This window comes from Marmota flaviventris, chromosome 11 (assembly GCF_047511675.1).
Source record: "Marmota flaviventris isolate mMarFla1 chromosome 11, mMarFla1.hap1, whole genome shotgun sequence".
Classification (NCBI taxonomy): domain Eukaryota; kingdom Metazoa; phylum Chordata; class Mammalia; order Rodentia; family Sciuridae; genus Marmota; species Marmota flaviventris.
Window position 1 is genome coordinate 13,783,226 of NC_092508.1, and position 18,087 is coordinate 13,801,312.

Genomic DNA, 18,087 nt, shown 5'->3' on the forward strand with positions numbered 1-18,087 from the left:
GGCCTGTAAAGAATTTTCTCGTCAGCAGGGCACAGGAGGCTAATGTGTCACCAGTTACCCGTACTGGGTTCCTTCCCTTCGTTCCCAAATGTTGGGAACATCTTACATAGATAATATGAGAGAATAGTCCTGGGTGGCAGGTGATTAAAATTGCTAGTTTCTGTGTCCTTTTATTATTTCTAATTCTGTCTCACAAGTTGTAGAATAAAAGTTAAGGGTTGAAGGTTTGCATGTGTCAGGAACCACCTAAGTTGTGACTCGTCCTTCCACTAGCTTCTAGATGTGTTTGTTGTCCCTTGTGTCCCATGACTTAAGCTCTAATGCTTTCCATTCTTTGCCATCCTTTGGTTACCCTTTGTCACTCGCCACCACGGGTAGCTGCTCACCCGGGGCCCTTGGGGCTGCCTTTGGGGTGCTCACCTCCTCATGCTGATTTGCTGAGGAGTGGGACACTGATAATTCAGCAGTGTTGGGAGCAGAGGTGAGGCAAGCAGCTGCCTTCCAGTTGCCTGGGGCTCCTCGCCCTGGTATTGTCTCACTTTCTGCCTGGGGTTCTGGGTCCTTCCAGGGCTCTATCTTCTGCCAGTGAAGCTGTGAAGTCTGGCTCTGCCTTCCCTTCCTCCTTGTCATTTCTGCCAGAGTGCTTTCCTCCTGGCGTCGGGCCTCTGTGACTTGTTAACCGGGAAGCACATGAGCTACTTGTGCAGCCTCTGAGGCCCTTTTAGAAGCAGACGGTGATCCTAAGTCAGGTGACACCCTCGTTATTTAGCACGTGTTACTGCTCCAGCCTTCTTCATCCCCAGACTCTGCTCTCTGCTACACTTGATGGACCGTCTTGATCAACCATGAGGAGTGTGGAGGTGGCCTCACTGCAGGGCCGCAGCTCTGGGCATGTACGAAGTCACCGTTCTGGCTCCTTGGAGAAGGATGTTCTTATTTATACATGGTACCATCCTCCAGACAGGTGTCTTGCTGCTGTTTTGGAAATTTTCCTCTGGGCCTCCAAGGTTTGAATCGGTCAAGTTTGGGAGTGTTTGTTTTCTCAGGAAAAGCAACCCTATCCAAGCCATTGTTTCAAAAGTCACTTGGAGCATTAAATCATCAATTCACAGAGTTGAAATTTAGGAGTGGATGGGGCTTCAGGCAAGTAATATTGAATTAAATGTGTAGAGCACTTTAAGACAGCATTTGATTGTACATTTAAAATAGGGAATGCAAATTAAAATTCCTCCTGGGTGCTTTAAATCATGCATTATATGTGCACTATTTTCAATTAGCTGAAGGAAAAAAATGAGTTCGGTATGACTCTATTTTTACAGCTGGGAATTGCTCAGAGAACACAATTGACTTTTTCATACATGTGAGATTTATTTAAATGACTCGTGGGGCATTTGCAGTTTAACCAATAATTGAAAATATTGTTGCAGTGTGGCAGGTAAAACTAGGAAGTCATTTTGCATTCCTGAATAGGTACTGTAAACTCAGTAGCAGATTAGAGACAGGCAGACAGGGAGTTCGATCAGTAGAGATGCAGTCCTTCACATTTCATTCCTGAAAGGAAGAGAATGTTGAACTGTGGGGTAGTGCTTTCAGGAAGGATCTCAGACACCAAGGTGTCATCTAGCTTCTTGTTTTTAATGTGCCAAACAGACAAGGATCGGATCAGGTATGAGGAGTTCTGTGCTTCTCCTAATTCTCCTCTGGCTCTTTGTTCCTCCCCCCATCCCCTATTCTTTGCACCTTTGCACTTCAGATATCGCCTGGAATGCTGATAAGGAGAGAAAAGAGAAAGCTGAGTCTCTCAGGATAGGCCAACCCACCCCTCCATGGCTGTTAAATACTTTACTAGGGATTTGGAATGAATGTTCCTACTGAAATGATGTTGCAGTGGAGGTCAGGTAATACCGTACTAAAATCTATTATTGCTCTTGTGATTCAGAAACAGTAGAGGTTAACTAGGCTTTTGGAGGCAGAATGAGCAGTTAACCATCAATTTCTAACCTTTCTCTCTTAGAGAGGTTCTCATCTAGGGGCAGTCCTTCCTCTCTCCTCCAGTGACATTTGTCAGTGTCTTCAGACATTTGGCTGTCACAACTGGATGGAGGCTGCTACTGGTTTCTCCTATATAAAGACAAGAGATACTGCTAGGTATTCTGTAACACAAAGCCCTCTACAGCAAGGAATTATCTACAACAACATGTCAGGAATTAATTATTAAAAAAAAAAAACTTCTCTAGAATATGTCTGTGTTCAAGAAAGAAAGAAAGAACTTTCCCATATTTAAGTGTATGTTCAAGAAAGAACAAATGAACTTCCCCAGATACTTTAGACCATAACCTGCTGTAAGATGGTGGCTACTGTAGCCAAGCATAGCTTGCTGTGTGAATTAAGTTGGTCTTTGAAGGCCTCTGTGTATTGGCTGTATATTGAGCACCTTCATGTCCATGGGCCCTATTGGGTACTGGGTACAGAGGTGAACAGGACAGACAGGGTCCCTGCCAGGCCCACAAGCACAAAGAGTAGGGAAAATGATAAATGTCCCAATCAGAAGGAATTTAAGCTTGGATCTTGAACCTGAAAAGAGCCTGCAGGCTTAGCGTAGAGAAGGAAGCCAAGTCCAGACCAGACAGCCACCTCCTGGGCCATGGAGGGGGGGTGGGGTGTGCGTTTCCTTGCAAGAGGTGAAGGAGGCCATAGGAGGGTTTGACTCAGGTCTGGAGGGCCGCCATGGCTATCCTGTCAGCACAGTCAAAGGAGCAGGGCAGGCAGTGAGTTGATGCAGGAGACCCATGTTCTGGTCCAGAGAAGTGATGGCTTGGACCAGGGACCAAGGAGATGGAGAGAGAGAGAGAGACCATTCAGGAAATACCCAATAGGTAGAATGATGGAATCTGTTGATGGTCTAGATGAGCTAGGGAAATGGTAACTCCCAGACTTTGGGCTTAGATTCTTCAATGGATGGTTGGTGATATCACTTAATGGATGTGGGGCCAGGGAGAACAGCAAGTTTAGGAGTAAAGAGTAGTTTTTCCTCCTATCCTTGAATTTCCACGAGAACTTCTATATAACTTCCCTCCTTCCTTCCAACACTGATTTAGGGTCTACTTGCAAGCATTTGAGATTTTTCTCCTGGGTCACCCCTCATTCCAGTGCCATCACGCTTGTCCTTCCAGTGCAGTGCAGAATGACTTCCAGGGGGTCTCTGCAATCATCATGCCTTTCCTGTTGGGTGCTGTTTTATCCATCTAAACTCACAACAGTACTGAGAGTGGCTTGAAATGCAGACTTCTACCCTGGAATCTGTTGACCCCTGGGACGGGGCTTGTCTTGGCTGTGCCACACTAAAACTATTTAAAAATTACTGAAGGCTAGTCTCACCCTATTTCAGTTTCAGGCCAGCAGGAAAACACTTCTTAAGAATCTTGAGCTCAGCAGCCTTAGAAAGGACACAGGAAGGTTGCCAGGGCCTGGGCCGGTTTCCCCAGCCTCCCAGTGCCCGCCAGTCATTTCCTGACCCTGTTCAGATCCAGGCTGTGCTGCTGCCCTGGGGAAGGCAAGAACCCTCAGGTCTGCTTCCCTGAGGACACGTGACCAGATGTGAAACTGGCAATGTCACCTAGAAGCCTTTTGAGTTCCTTCTGCAGCAAAGAAATCAAAGAAATGGCCTGCAATTTAAAAAAAGAGCATGAGTAAATTTAAAAGGCAGTTTTAAATTCCTTTGATTTTTGGAAATTAGATCTCCTAAATATTTTGCAGTAGGAGTAAAGGTTAAGATGGAATGTGGTATAGACCTTCAGAGGCAGAAGAGAGGGTGGTCTCAGCCCTTTGTGAGGAGACAATAATGACAGAAGCCACCTTGGACAGAGGCCTCAGGAACTGTCCTGCGAGGCAGAATCCCACAATTCCTGAGGTTGGGATGCCTGTTTACCCTTGTCACAGATGGAGGAACTGAGGCACAGTGGACTTGTCAAGTCATGCAGTTAATGTTCTTGGAGCTGAGATTTGAACTGGGATGGTTTGTCTCAGGAGCCTGCAGAGGCCAAGTTAGTGTCCTAATTACTTTTGTTTCTTTCTAAGACCAAGAATTGATGTTTTCACAAACCAAATAATTATGAGAATGTACAATTATGAAACACATATTTGGATATCTTTTAAAAGAATATCTTCAGTTTTAGTGTGCTTGTAGTATTGGAAAAGAAAGTAATAGAAGGATTTGTCTTAAGATACAGTGGCATCTGGTGGCTGACTAAAATCTTAAAGTAGTTTCTTTTTCATTTTCTTTTGAGATAGTTGTGGATTCATACACAGTCGTAAAAAAACAATCCAGGATGATCCCATAATCCTTCCCCTGGTCTCCTGCAGAGGTAATAGCTGACATGACATCCTGCAGTGCTGCCAGGGGAGGTTGGCACAGATGCAGTCCATCCTAATGTACATACCACAGTTGGTGTGTCCTCATCTGTGTGTATGTGAATTGACTTCTGTGCAGTTTTATCATATGTAGTTTCATGTGTCCATACCACATTCCGGACACAGAAGAGTTCCCTCACAAGAACCTCTTGTGCTCCTGTTACAGTCACACCCACCTTGGCCCCTCCCTTTCTCTCTGTCCCTGACAACCACTACTCTCTTATCTGTCTTATCATTTTGCATTTCAAGAATGTCACATGAACAGAATCACACACCATGTCGTATTTGGGGATTATCTTTTTCACTGAGCATAATCCCCTCCAGCTGCACCCAAGTCGTTTTGTGGATCAGTGGTTCATTCCTTTTGCTTGCCCAGTGGTGTTCTGTGCTCTGCATGGTGCTCTGCATTCTCTTTAGATGTTCACTCAACAAGGAGCATCTGGGTTGTGTCCAGTTTAGGGCTTCTAGAAATAAGGCTGTTACAAAAGTGGGTGTAAAGGTTTTGGTGTGAAACATGAGTTTTCCTATCTGTGGAATAAATGTTCAGGATTGCTGGATCAGGTGGTTAAGTGTATGTTTAGTTTTATAAGAAACTGCTGAAGAAGTCGTGCCATTTTGCATTTTTCTCATCAATGTGTGATGAGTCACCCCGTTTCTGTGCATCCTCCCCAGCAGTTGCTGTTTTCGCTGGTTTTTATTTCAGCTATTTTATAATGATACCTGGTTTTAATTTGCTTTCCTTAATGGCTTATGACATTGAACGCCTTTTCATGGGCTTATTTGCCATCTTTATGTTCTCTTCAGTGGAATGTCTCTCTGTGTCTTTTGCCCATTTCCTAAGTAGATTCTCGTTTTTAAATGACTGGGTCTTAAGGGTTCTTTATGTATTCTAGATACTAATCCTTTATCAGATATGCAGTTCACAGATTTTTTTCCCCTGCTATTCTTTTCATTATCTTTACTGGATCTTTTGCAGAGCAAAATTTTTAATTTTGACGAGGTCCAGTTCTTCAGTGTTTTAGTTCATTTTCCCCCTTTTTTTGATATTCATGCTTGTAGTGTTAAATCTAAGAAAAAGTAGCATTTTAATTCCTGCCTCTTATAAGGTGCAGTGACTGAGGGTTGAGAAAAGGCAGTAGGACATAGTGGCATTAAAGTATGAGCAGTTCTTCTAGCTTCTCTGTTTGGGGCTCTGGTGTTTGTTGCAGAGAGCTGTTGGTTGGGGTAATGGCCCCAAGGTTGACTGTGTCTTGCACAGGCTGTGAGATGATGATGGGGTGAGAAGAACTTATTTCCAGAATCATCCATTGTACTTCCTCACACGAGGCATTTTTGCATTTAAGACCCTCTTACTGGAGCTCTGTCCTTTCCCTTTCCCTCTTCCTGCTTAGATAGTCATATCCAGCTCATGCTGCAGTGTCCACCCATGTGGCCTTCCCCCAGAGTGCCCTTTCTGACCCCCTTGCCCATGTGTGCCTCAGCTTTCTTACTGTGCATTGCACTGGTTATCAGAGCATTCGGATGGTAAATATGTAAAAATGAACACAAATATCAATTCAGTAACAAGATGATTTGATGGAAGTCTGTTTCCCCTCTGGACCAGGCTCTCTCAACCTCAGCACTATACGCATTTGGACTGCACTGTTCCTGGATGTGGGGGCTACCCAGGGCCTGGGAAAATGTTTAACAGCTTCTACCTACTGCATGTCATAGCACTTCCCTCCCCACTCCTACTCAGTTGTGAAATCCAAAAATGTCTTCAGACATGGCCCACATGTTCCCTGGGGGACAAAATCAGCCAGATGGGGGAGGAGAAATACTTAGGACCCCGATTTGATCAGTGCATGCTATGTGCATGTGTTAAAATAGAAACTGTGCCTCATTAATATGTACATTTATTACATGTTAATTGAAAAAATTTAAGAATGAAAAAAAAAATCCAGGAGAGTAGCACCGAGTCATGTTGCCCTTGTTCCCTCCCCAGTCCTTTATCAGATATGCAACTCCTGGCACACACATGCTGCATTGACACTTGTGGGATAAACAAGTGGGCAAGCTGTACTTCTATCAGGCCTTCTTTACTTGGCAGCCTTGGAAATCACACCCTGCCTTCAGAAGAGCCAAGTGGGTTTAATTGTGAATTCAAGCCCTAGACCTCTGAGTCCCTGGCCGCACAGCTGAATGTGGGTTTCCTTTCCTTGAACGCAGCTGACTAAAATAGGAACAGGCGAGCTTTGGAGTTCCTGCCCGATTAAAGCCCATATCCGCTCTTAGGGCTGTGAGGTACCCCACAGCTCAGAAGATCACTATTCTTTGCTGGGCTCAGAGGTCTCCCACTCTGGTCTCTCCTTCTGAGGAAAAGAGGGCATCTCGCACACAGGTGGGACCTTCCAGAGATGGCCTTTTTAGGGAACTCTGGCCCAGGGAAGTCCTGGATACCTGATTTGGCACTCACCTGCTGAACCGCCCTGCCTCTCTGGCAGGCCCCCGTCCCTTGTATGAGGGAAGGGAGAAAAGTAGGGGTTTGGGGCAGTTCTCCATAGCTGAGCAGGCACCTGGGTATAATTGGCACAGAAAGTTGCAGGGCATAAGTACAGTGACTGAAGAATAATTTAGGGTGTGTGTGAACATTTCAGGTTTTCTCTGTGCCTGGCAGTTCTACTCCCTGAACCTGGATGATGGAGCTGCTTTGGTTCAGGAAAAAAAAAAAAAGGTGGCCAGTGGGGAGAGACCAGGCAGGGCCAGGAGGACAGGACGGTGGGTGGAGATGTGTTGCAGCCAGCCGGGCTCCCAGCTGCTGCTCTGTGGGAAGGGTTTCAGGAGGTGGACAGCTTCAGGAAGGCGGGGCTTGTCCTCCATGGGAAACAACTGCCCAGTGACTCAGCCTGTGTGAAGGCCTTCCACGAGCTTCTTACAGGAGGAGGAAGTGCAGCATAATGCCTGCATTCCCCCCCCCCCTTAATGCCTGCATCCCCCCCCCCCTTAATGCCTGCATCCCTGCTCTAGCCTCAAAACTTCTCCATGGACCACAGGCAAACTTGGAGTGATAAATTTGATAAGCGGGCTGGCAGCCCCCCACTTTAATTCCTGGTCACACAAGCCTTCCCTTTTAGGATTTGCAGAAGTAATTAGCTGGTTCCTTCCTCTTCCACATGGAGAAACCTCAGGTTGAAATTCCAGGGAGAGCCATTATGTAGTTTGGTGTCAATACAGTTGTTGCTTTGACTGGAAGCAGGGTAGGACTTGCGACCTCAATTCTCCATGAAGGAAGTCAGTGCATGACCCGTGGGGAGAGTGGGAGCAGAGGCTCTGTTGTTTACATCCAGAGCACTCATCCTCGGCCAGCTTCATGGGGCATAGGGGCTGCCTGTTCACCGTAGGGGCTCACACCCACATGTGGCAGCATCCTGGCCTCCACCCTCTAGATGCCCCAGCACTCCACCCAAGCGTGTCAACCAGAAATGTCCCCATACATTGCCAAATGACCCTGGGGGGCAGTGTTATCCTCACACATGGACGAAAAACAGAATGAGCCTAACAAACATTATGTTCCCTTCTCCTGCCTTGTAGGCTGTGGTCAGTTGTTTATGCCAGGCGTGTGGTAATGTAAGCCCAGGGCAGAGAGGAGAAGGCGACGTGTTTCTCCACCTTCTCCTTGACTGGACACACAGGTGAAGAGTGCCAGCTGTCAGCTCCAGAACTCTCTGCCTTGTATGAGCTATATAATCTACATAGGCTATTTAATTTTCCGGGCCTTAGCTTCCTTCATCTATGAAATAGAAATACTAATATCCACTTCTTTTTTTTTTTTTTTTTTTTTTGGTACCAGGGATTGAACCCAGGGGTACTTAGCCACTGAGTAATATCCTGGGCCCTTTTTATGTTTTATGTTTTGAAACAGGGTCTCACCTAGGGCCTTGCTGAGTTGTTGAGGCTGATTTTGAACTAGCAATCCTCCTGCCTTGGCCTCCTGAGTTGCTAGGATTACAGGCATGCACCCACACCTGGCTAATGCTGATTTTTACTACATGTTGAATATAGAACTTTGGGTACAGTGTTTTTCATATAGTAAATCTCTTAATCCATTCTGTTTGCTATAGCAAAACACCATAGACTGATAAGCTTATGAACAAAATAAATTTATTGCTCAGTTTTACAGACTGAGAAGTCCAAGATTGGGGCACTCATAGACTCAGTTTCTAGTGAGGGCCTGCTTTCTGGTTCAGAGATTGTACCTTCTAGCTGCTTCCTTGTGGGGTCTCATTTATAAAGGCACTAATCCCATTCATGAGGCTCCACCCTTGTGAGATAATCATTTGCTAAGGCCTAACTTCTAATAATATCACCTTAATTCATATGTCAACATATGAATTTGGAGAGGATACAAACATTCAGACCGTTTGGTCTGATATATACATTTTTAAAATTAATTCTAAATACCAAATATTGCCTTTCATTAGTCAGTCAGTAAATGATAGCTATTGTTTTAATATTTAATGATATATTTTACAAGTTCTAAGCATATTGGATTTGAAAAAAACAAAACAGTGTTGCTCCCACCTAAAATGGTAATGGAACAGTTAATTTCCAGTGAATTACAATTTATTTCATAAGCATATATTGAGTTTCTACTATATTGTTGGTACTATGCTATATAAAAATATAAAGAATTAATGCACTATACTAACTGACATTAAATATGTAGTATATAGATTTAGAGTAATAAATAGGTCAGGTTATGTATATCAAAATAGAGCTACCATATACTGAAAAAAAAAAAAAATAAAAACATGAAATGGCCTACGGGTTACAACAGGGCATCATATTCATCCTAGTCTGGGCAAAGGGACCTCACTGTAGTGTTCAACTCTTTCTCCTTTTCCAGTCCGTGCTATCTTTCTTTGTGTTTTGTTATACTCTGATTTAGCAGCTTTCAGCTAATCCAGAATCTAAGTTTCTGCTGCTAATATTTTCAAAAACAGAAAAGAGATGCTTGTTTTAAGTGATTGTTCTATTACCAAAGTTTTGAAAAATACCAACAGTATACAAAATAATAAGCTATAACCATCAAAGATTATTATGTGGATAGTAATTCAATATCTGCCCTTTTAGTTTTTTTCCTGTGTCTATGTGTAATTTTTACATAATTGATTATATCATAGTTTTCTTTTCAATGAAGACATAGCCAGAATATATCTCTCTGTGTTTCTTCAGAGCTACCTCCTAGCATATGAGTGATACTGTGTCAACTGGATGTCATTGCCTTGTCCTTACTGTTGTATGTCATGACCCATGTTCTGCCTGAAGCAGCCCACCAGCCAAGGTTAAAACACAAGTGATTTGAGAAGGAATTACTTCCAGGCACAAACAGTGAGGGAATGGGAAAAGTGGGAATTAGAACAGGAAGAAGCTCAGCAAGATACCGTATCAGGTGAAGTCCCACATGCAGAGTTCAGAGAGAGCTCAAGAGTTGGTCACAAAGACCAAGGGTCAGTGGCTGTTGGCCTCCCAATGGGAATGGTGTATGGAACTCCCAGCCACTTCAAGGCCCACTTAGAAACTGGACTCGGACTCCCACTAGCAATTGTCCAAAGGCAACAGGTGCAAACCATTAGCAACAAAGCACACAAAAGCTACAGGATAAACTACACAAAGCTGGTAAAAGGTCACCCAGTGTCCCCTCCAGTGGTGATTTAGGTTGCAATTAAAATTGCTAGTCCAATTATTTATTGCAAAGAATATTGCAGTGATATTGCTGCTTTGAACATTTTTGACTCAGGTCTTGATATTTTATAGTTGATTGATAAAAGGCATATTACTGTCTGCAGGGGCATATACATTTTAAAAAATAATTCTGCATACCAAGGATTGCTTTTCAGAAAGGTTTTTTAAAATTGATTTATGCTTCTAACACGTGCTGCTCACCTTTTACTGGCAATGATATAGATAGCATTGACTTCTTATTTATGACTCAAAGACCCATAGACAACATCATTGTTATTCCAAAGGACTGGAATTGTCATATTCACGGTCCAGCTTTGGGTATAGACTGAATAGATAGTACCTTAAACTTGGATTTTTAAGATTTTATATATATATTAAAAAGAATTTGAATTTTATTGGAGTCTTTATGAATTCATAGTCATTATTATGAATTTCCAAAAGTACTAATGCCTCATTAGTAAAAACAATATGATATTTTTTTACATGCAAAAAAAATGGCACTTTCTTATTTTCAAAGATTGAGAGCTACTGGTCAGTATCATTATAATGTTTTGGATTACCTCTTGGTAGTTGGATTCGGAAATCAACGTTTGTGGCATTACCTATTAAAGACTGGCCAATAATAAAAGTTGGTAGGACTTTGTACAATAAGTAAAATAGATGTAATGACCTAAGTCAGCCCATGAAAAACACATCTTAGAACTACGAATGATATTTTGGTATGTACTCATCTCTTTCCACCCCCACCATTACCAGCCACTGTCTTCTCTTACAGAATCACTGAGATTTACCAGTATTGTCTTATTCTATCTCTATATCTTAGATAGTCTAAGGAAACTAAAAAGAAACAGATAGGGCCTTATCCAGGTGGAAATGTTGTGCTTGGCCCATTTTCTTAGCTTGATCTTAGAGATTTTCTAGATAGTTGTTGAAATACAATCAGCATGTTGCAAGTCCTGGGCCTGGAGGAAGAGCAGCAGAATGGAACCCACACTGTTGAACATCTGCTCGGATCCCGATGCTCTGGTAACTGGGTGGTTACCGTCTTTTCTGTACTTACTTAGTTTCTATGACCACCCTTAATTAAGATGTGCCTTCAGAAATGGTAGAGGAGAAAGCAAATATGATAAAGATGGTGACTTGCCATTTATCTATTAGTGGACAACAGAACTGGGTTTTTAACCAAAACATTAAAAAAAAAAAAAAGTAATAATTACCTCCCTCCTCCCTCTCTAGCCTCTCCCTACCTCCCTAACAGGGATTTCCACAATACACAATATGTGGGTAAAAGGCCCTCGAATGTCAGAGCATATTTTATCAGTAAATTATGTGTTTCTTTATTGAAAAAAACCTTTTAAGATACTGTTGTTGTCATGTATTTCAGTGGTTGACATTTCTTTCCCAAGCATTTTTAGATTCTTTTCTGGCCAAATAGTGTAATTGAGTGAGTGTACATTTTAGAGTTAGATAAAATTTTAATAGAAAAATTCAGAGGCCTCCAAGTCTCCAGAAACCTCTTTCAAGCACATTTAAAACCACTGAGCTGCTGTGCCCTTGGCATTTCCTGTTTGCTCTTCTCCAGGTTGTAAAGATGCTGACTCACTTTGACAACACTGTCTGCTTCCCAGGGGTATCAGGATACACTTTGGTTTGCTGTTCATCTGATTTGGTTATCTTAAGAAAATTTGGTAATATTTGGAAAACGAAGACAGGTCTTGAAGGACAAATTTCAGTCAAATATGTACAGGTTTTCAGAGACTAGAGTCCTCTTCTGGTCCTCCTAGGGGATCATATTTGAAGGGTAACCCTAATGACTTGCACTTTAATAGTTACTGTCACTTTGCAGCCGTGAGTCTTCATGGGTCAGCTCTCAAAGGATGCCTAGAGTGCCTCCTACAAACACCCTCATAGGTTAGACCCTTACATGTTGGCAGAATCTTGGTGCTTGAGAAGCCCTGTCAAGAAAAACTGTGTAGCAATGTCATCATTCTCAACAGTCTTTTCCTACTTACTGTAGTCCTTCTAGAAGAAACAGTGTGTCCAGAGAAGATTAATAAGGGACCTTAGGTTACAAGAACCAAGATCCTGGAAGCGGACCAGGATCTCAATACTTGAGGCTTCAGGGAAACTCCTAGCTTTCATTGAGAGGAGGGGACTGAGAGAATCGGACTCCCCAGGTCATTTTGAATGGCAGTTGCTCATTCAGATGCCAGCACTGTTAAGATCCCACTTTCAGGATGGATTCTAGAGGTTTTGTTTTGATTATCCTTGCCCAACTTTGAATGCCGGCTGACTCCCTTATCTTGTCACCATCCAGCTGGCCTCCTCTGGCCCATATGGCAAAGGACACAATAGGATACATGTGTAAGCAGCCCATCTTTCAAAATTTGAATTTCGGGATTTTAATGTAGTCCAGAGAGTGATATAAATGGATTTTGGCTTTTCCATATGACTTTTGCTCATTATTTGCATGTGTTGAGTTTTTAAGGTAAGGGTTCTCAGGCTGCCTTATTTAAATTCCGTTTCCACCTAAAAGAAACTGGAGCTGGTTCTACCTGGGACAGGAAATGCACTAGCGAGCCTGGAACATCTTGTCAAACCAGGAAACAAGGAAACTGACAAGGCTAGAGGCTCATATCGAAAGGGTCGGGAACAGCCTGAAGAGACTTGTTTCCAACTTCAGTAAGAATTACATTTATACTGGGTCAGCACCTAAAAATGTGTTGAGAAACATGAGTTCATAAAGCTACAGATACAAAGCAAAGCCCTCTCGTCGGCTAACTCATCCAGTATTACTGTGTTGTGGTCTATTTGATTCTTGAAGTTGAAGGGTTTGTTTGATGTACACAGATGCTCCATTGTTTGTGTTATAAATATTTATGATTGTTATGTTTTGTTGATATATAATTTTCTTAAGCAGTGTGACATGTCCTTCTTTGTTCCTTCTGAGTAACTTTGACTTGAAGTCTACTTTACCCTCTATGAGGATAGAAACTACTGCTTGTTTACAAGATCCACATGAATGATATGTTTTTTCCTATTCTTTTATATCCAGTCTTTGAAAGTCTTTGCATATAAGGTGAGTTTCTTAGAGACAGCATATTATTGGGTCTTGTTTTTTAACCTTGTCTGCCAGTCTATGTCTTTTGATTGATGAGTTTAGGCCATTTACATTCAATGTTATTACTAAGCTATTATATGATTTTTATTCCCTGTCATTTTGATTTATTTCTGTTTTTTAAAAATATTTTTAGTTGTAGATGGACACATACCTTTGTTTTATTTGTATGGGGTGCTAGGGATTTAACCTAGTGCCTCACCCATGCTAGGCAAGCACTCTACCACTGAGCCACAACCCCTATTTCTGATTTTTAATTTGATTAGTTTCTCCTTTGATTTGACTATTCTAGTGTAGTTCCTCCCTTTGCTGGTTTTCACTTTTGTTTTTCATTTCTTCTTTATGAAATACTTTATTGAATATGTTTTTTAGAGCAGGTTTTCTAGTTATAAATTCTTTTAACTTTTGTTTATCATGGAAGATTATATTTCATCATCAATTCTGAAGCTTAATTTTACTGGGTATAGTATTCTTGGATGGTGCCCATTTTCTTTCAGAGCTTTCATATTATTCTTAGACCTCCTAGCTTTGAGGGTCTGGGTTGAGAAATCAGCTGATTCAGATTGGTTTTCCTCTAAACATGACTTTTTGTTTTTCTCTGTCAGTCTTTAAAATTCTATCCTAAAATTGTTTGTTAGGAATTTTCCTAATAATGTGCCTTGGTGTGGGTCTGTTGTAATTTTGTATATTTGGTGTCCTGGAAGCCTCCTGTATCTGATTTTCCATTTCATTTTATAGATTTGGGAAATTTTCTGATATTATCTCATTGAAAAGATTGTGTATTCCTTTGGTTTGTGACTCTGAGCCTTCATCCATCCCAATAAATCTTAAGTTTGGTCTTTTCATATTATTCCATATTTCTTGGAAATTCTGTTCATGATCTCTTGACATCTTTTCTCCATGGTCAACTTTATTTTCAAGATTATATATTTTGTCTTCATTGAGATGCTGTCTTCCAAGTGTTCTAGTCTGTTGGTGATGCTTTCCTTTGAATTTTTAATTTGATTTATTAATTCCTTCATTTTGAGGATTTCTGCTTGATTTTTTTCTAAAAATCTCTATCTCTTTATTGAAGTGATGTTTCACTTCTGTATTTGCTCTCTGATATCACTCCTTATATCATCCTTTACCTCACAGATTAGTTTAACAGTGTACATTCTAAACTTCTTCTTTGACATGTCTTCCACGAAATCGATGGATTCTGTTGCTGGAGTATCTTGGCTGGTTTGGGGGCAATTTGTTCCCTTGGTTTTTCATGTTGTTTGTGTGTCTACCCGATTAAAAGTATGGATTTGAGGCAGTAGATTTTCTACCTGTGGACTTGTAGCATCCCTGAAGGTTTCTAGTACCTAACTTGCGGAGAAGTTACCCATCTGCTTTCTTAGTTTCACACCATGGAGCAGCCAGGAAAGTGTCCTGACCCATTCCACTATCTTGCCAGATGTCCCTCATTAGCTAAGAATGTCAAATAACTAACTCATCTTGAACTGAAAGCTGTTAGACTTGGCAAGTAAATCAAGGTTTTTATCCTGCTCTTTCCACACCACTGAACCTCAGGGTGACTAGACAGTTGGGGTGGAACTTGTTTTTTAAATAGAATTATTGCACCAATAAATGAAGAAGAAAATTAGAATTATAATAGCACCTACCATTTGGGAAACCCTAATTTTAAAAAGTTGGGGAATGATCCCACTTAGGGAATGATCATGAGTAGTTGCAAAATCACAAAAAGGAGTCACAGTCACCGTGTCCTCATTCCAACAGACCAAGCCCTTGAGCCTCTGGATTAGCCCCACAGCTCAGCCTCTGGTGTGGTGTCTACTGGTGGTAAGCCTCTACATAGACCTGTGGGCACGAGCACTCTGAAGCCCCATGGCCCTGCTTTCTGTAAGTTTCTTGTTGGAAGGAAAGAAAACAGTATGAGAGGTGCAGGGGGGAATGCAGTAGGAACTCAGGGGAGGAGGTGAAAGGCCCCTCATGACAACCAGGAAGAGCCTCACACAGGCCACAGAAGGAGCTGGGGGAGCACTGCAAGCCACAAGGAAGAGGATGAGGGAGAGAAGGAGAGGAAAGTCCAAGGCCATCAACAGAAAATAGAACTGTTTAAAAGGAGTGTCAAAGGCGACTGGCCCTCCACAGCCCACCCGTGCAGGGTTCTTCAGGCCACCGTAGTGTTCTGAACGGTAAGGTGAAAGTAGGCAGTGAACTGTGAGAAGGGCAGCATTGCAGTTCACCTGTGAGGAGGTGACGGCTGAAGCCATTGTGTCTGCAGAGTGTACTCCATTGTCTACCCTTGGCAAGTGGCACTTTTGTAAATTTAGGGATGCATTTCAAACCTGGCATTTGCTCAGAGCAGTGCCTGTAACTTCAGAGACACTCTCCATGCTGGAAAGTGAAAGTTTAGAGTAAGAAAAACTAGAAGTAGAGGGTGAAAGAAAAACTGACATTCGGAAGGATGTGCCTGTGGCATTAGCTTTATTGGTAGGTTTATGGTCTCTCTCAATGATGGCCTAAACCATATAATTTTTTTAAAATACTGTAGTGAAAACATTATTAAGAAGTAGAAACACTTAAACAGACTTATGATTCTACATGTTGATACTACACAAGACATTTGGCCAATACTTTTTATTCTTTCTCTCTTACATGAAAATATAAAGTGTAATTTCTCTTGAAAATGAAAAAGAACAGGTTAGTGTGTTCTTCCATTATGGGAATCTGTTGTACAGATGAAATGTTTCCAAGTCCAAAAACCCAACAGTTATTTCAAGTAAAGGATTCTCTAGTAGGACATGAGTATCTTTAGTTATTAAGACTTACACAAACATAAAGTCATTTATAGATTAGAACCTATACTCTCCTGGCTACTGAACTTTGAAGAGAAGTGGAAGCTTACGTTTAGACATGTACACAAGCCAGGTAAGCTGAGATGATGAGCATTTGGCCCAGGAAGTTGAAACCAAGGATAAGTTTTGTCCAGAACATCAATCAAAAATAGCTCTGATTCCAAGTTCTGCACAGCTCTCACACTGTCCCTGGACTCTCTTATAAATTGTACGTAGACATCTCTCAAAAACTTCCAAGTCCAAGAAGCCAAGAAAAACACCCATGGCAGCTTTTCTCTGTATTATAATGAAATGATTCTTTGAGTAAAAATTCATAACCAAGCAGAATTCTGCTAAATCAGATAGCTATTTTATTTGAGAGATTCTTCGGCTGTCTTTCAAGACACTGGAGCTTGGGATTTCTTACTGTCAGTGACCCTTTCTCCCTGTTCTATGACAATAGATAGAGAAAGAGATAGAGATGATGTTTGAGGTAATCAACCTTAAGCTACTAGAGGCAAAATCAATTTGATATCCTTTATGCTTTGTGAGTGTGCAAATTCAAATATTTATTCAAATATGCACTAATCTGGAAGCATTTCTTTGGGGAGGACAGATTAAGGCATGCCGAAGGTAGATGCCAGAATAGACTGAGGCAAGAGTTACCAATTAAAATTGATGTTGCACATTGGATTTGACAATTTGGAACAAACATTGTATGAATTGTTTTCTACTTATGGCCACTTTATGGTACATTCTAGTGTTTTAAAGGGGAAGTATTGCTTGAAAGAAAGAGAGGGAAGAAGGAAGAGCAAAATTCTTAATTTTTAGATGAAACAAGTAGAGCTTCCGTAGTCAGGCTTTGGAAACTCTCCAATGTCCAGCGGGCTCCAGGAAACTCAGGGGATTGTCATGGTATTAGAGCCAGTCAGAGGTGCCAGAGTCAAAATAGGCCACGCTGGCCATAGTAAAGGCCCAAGTGGGAGTGTATGTAGGTCACTTACATGCTTTGAATTTAGACAGGCCAAGTTTACACAATTATTTTACAATTAGGCTCTGGAGAAACACTGAAGGTTCTGAATTTTTAAAAAGGTGCTTGTTTCACAATATATAAGAAAATTGCAACATCCACTTGAATGATGGCCCCAGTGGCTGGCTGTGTGTGGAGGAGCCAGGCGGGGAGTGCTGTTTATGCTGCCGTCCTTGCCCAACACAGAGCTGGCATTTGTCTTGGAGAGTGTTTAGGTGACGGAGTGGCTCAGGACTAAACAAGCATTTTCTTAGCTACACTCAATAAACACTATTTTCAGGGAATGAAATGATTAATAAAAGTAGAACATAGTGCTCTTAGCAGAATTTAATTTCACAGTATTTATTGAACATCTGCCATGGCGTTGCATGGGAAGTTCAGGAAGTATTGATAGGAAGCAGGAAGACCAAACCCTGTTGACCCTGGTGCCCTTTCTTCTCCCATGGGGACTCTGGTCCCTTGTCTCTTAAAATGGTTCTATTTTACTCTCAGCACATGTTCCCAGCCTTCCACATATAAATGCACATGACAGGGGCACAAATTGGCCCCACAGGAGACCTGTGCCTAGCAAGGGTTTGGGCCTCCAAGGGAGACTAAATTAGCAATATTGCAAATTCTGCTTTTGTTTGTAGCAGCTGCTGCTGTGGGGTTCTTATTTAAAGAAAGTATTTGCTTTTCTGTAAATACGAGTAAATTTCCTACCTCTTGTCATAGCAAAGAAAACTCTTTTAAGTGGTAATCAAGGGATGAAGCTGATTTAAAACAAGTCACTGTAATTGAAAATATTATTGTCAGCAACACCGTCTCACGCTTTATGAATTTACCAATTTTTCTGCCCCGGTGCTGCTTTAAAGTTGTTGAAATTTATCTTAACTAACAAATATTTAATTTAAAAAGTAACATGCTTACAGTTAAAGAATCAAGTTCATGTGGTTATAAGATGACCAGGGCAGCCCAAGGGACTGGCTCCCTGTGCTGAC

General features: G+C 41.7%; 1 protein-coding gene across 1 annotated transcript in view; it reads left to right on the top strand.

Annotated features, from left to right (window-relative positions):
* Serpine2 (serpin family E member 2) overlaps window positions 1-18,087 on the top strand; it is a 59,411-nt gene that overhangs the window by 14,777 nt on the left and 26,547 nt on the right. The window lies entirely within an intron of this gene.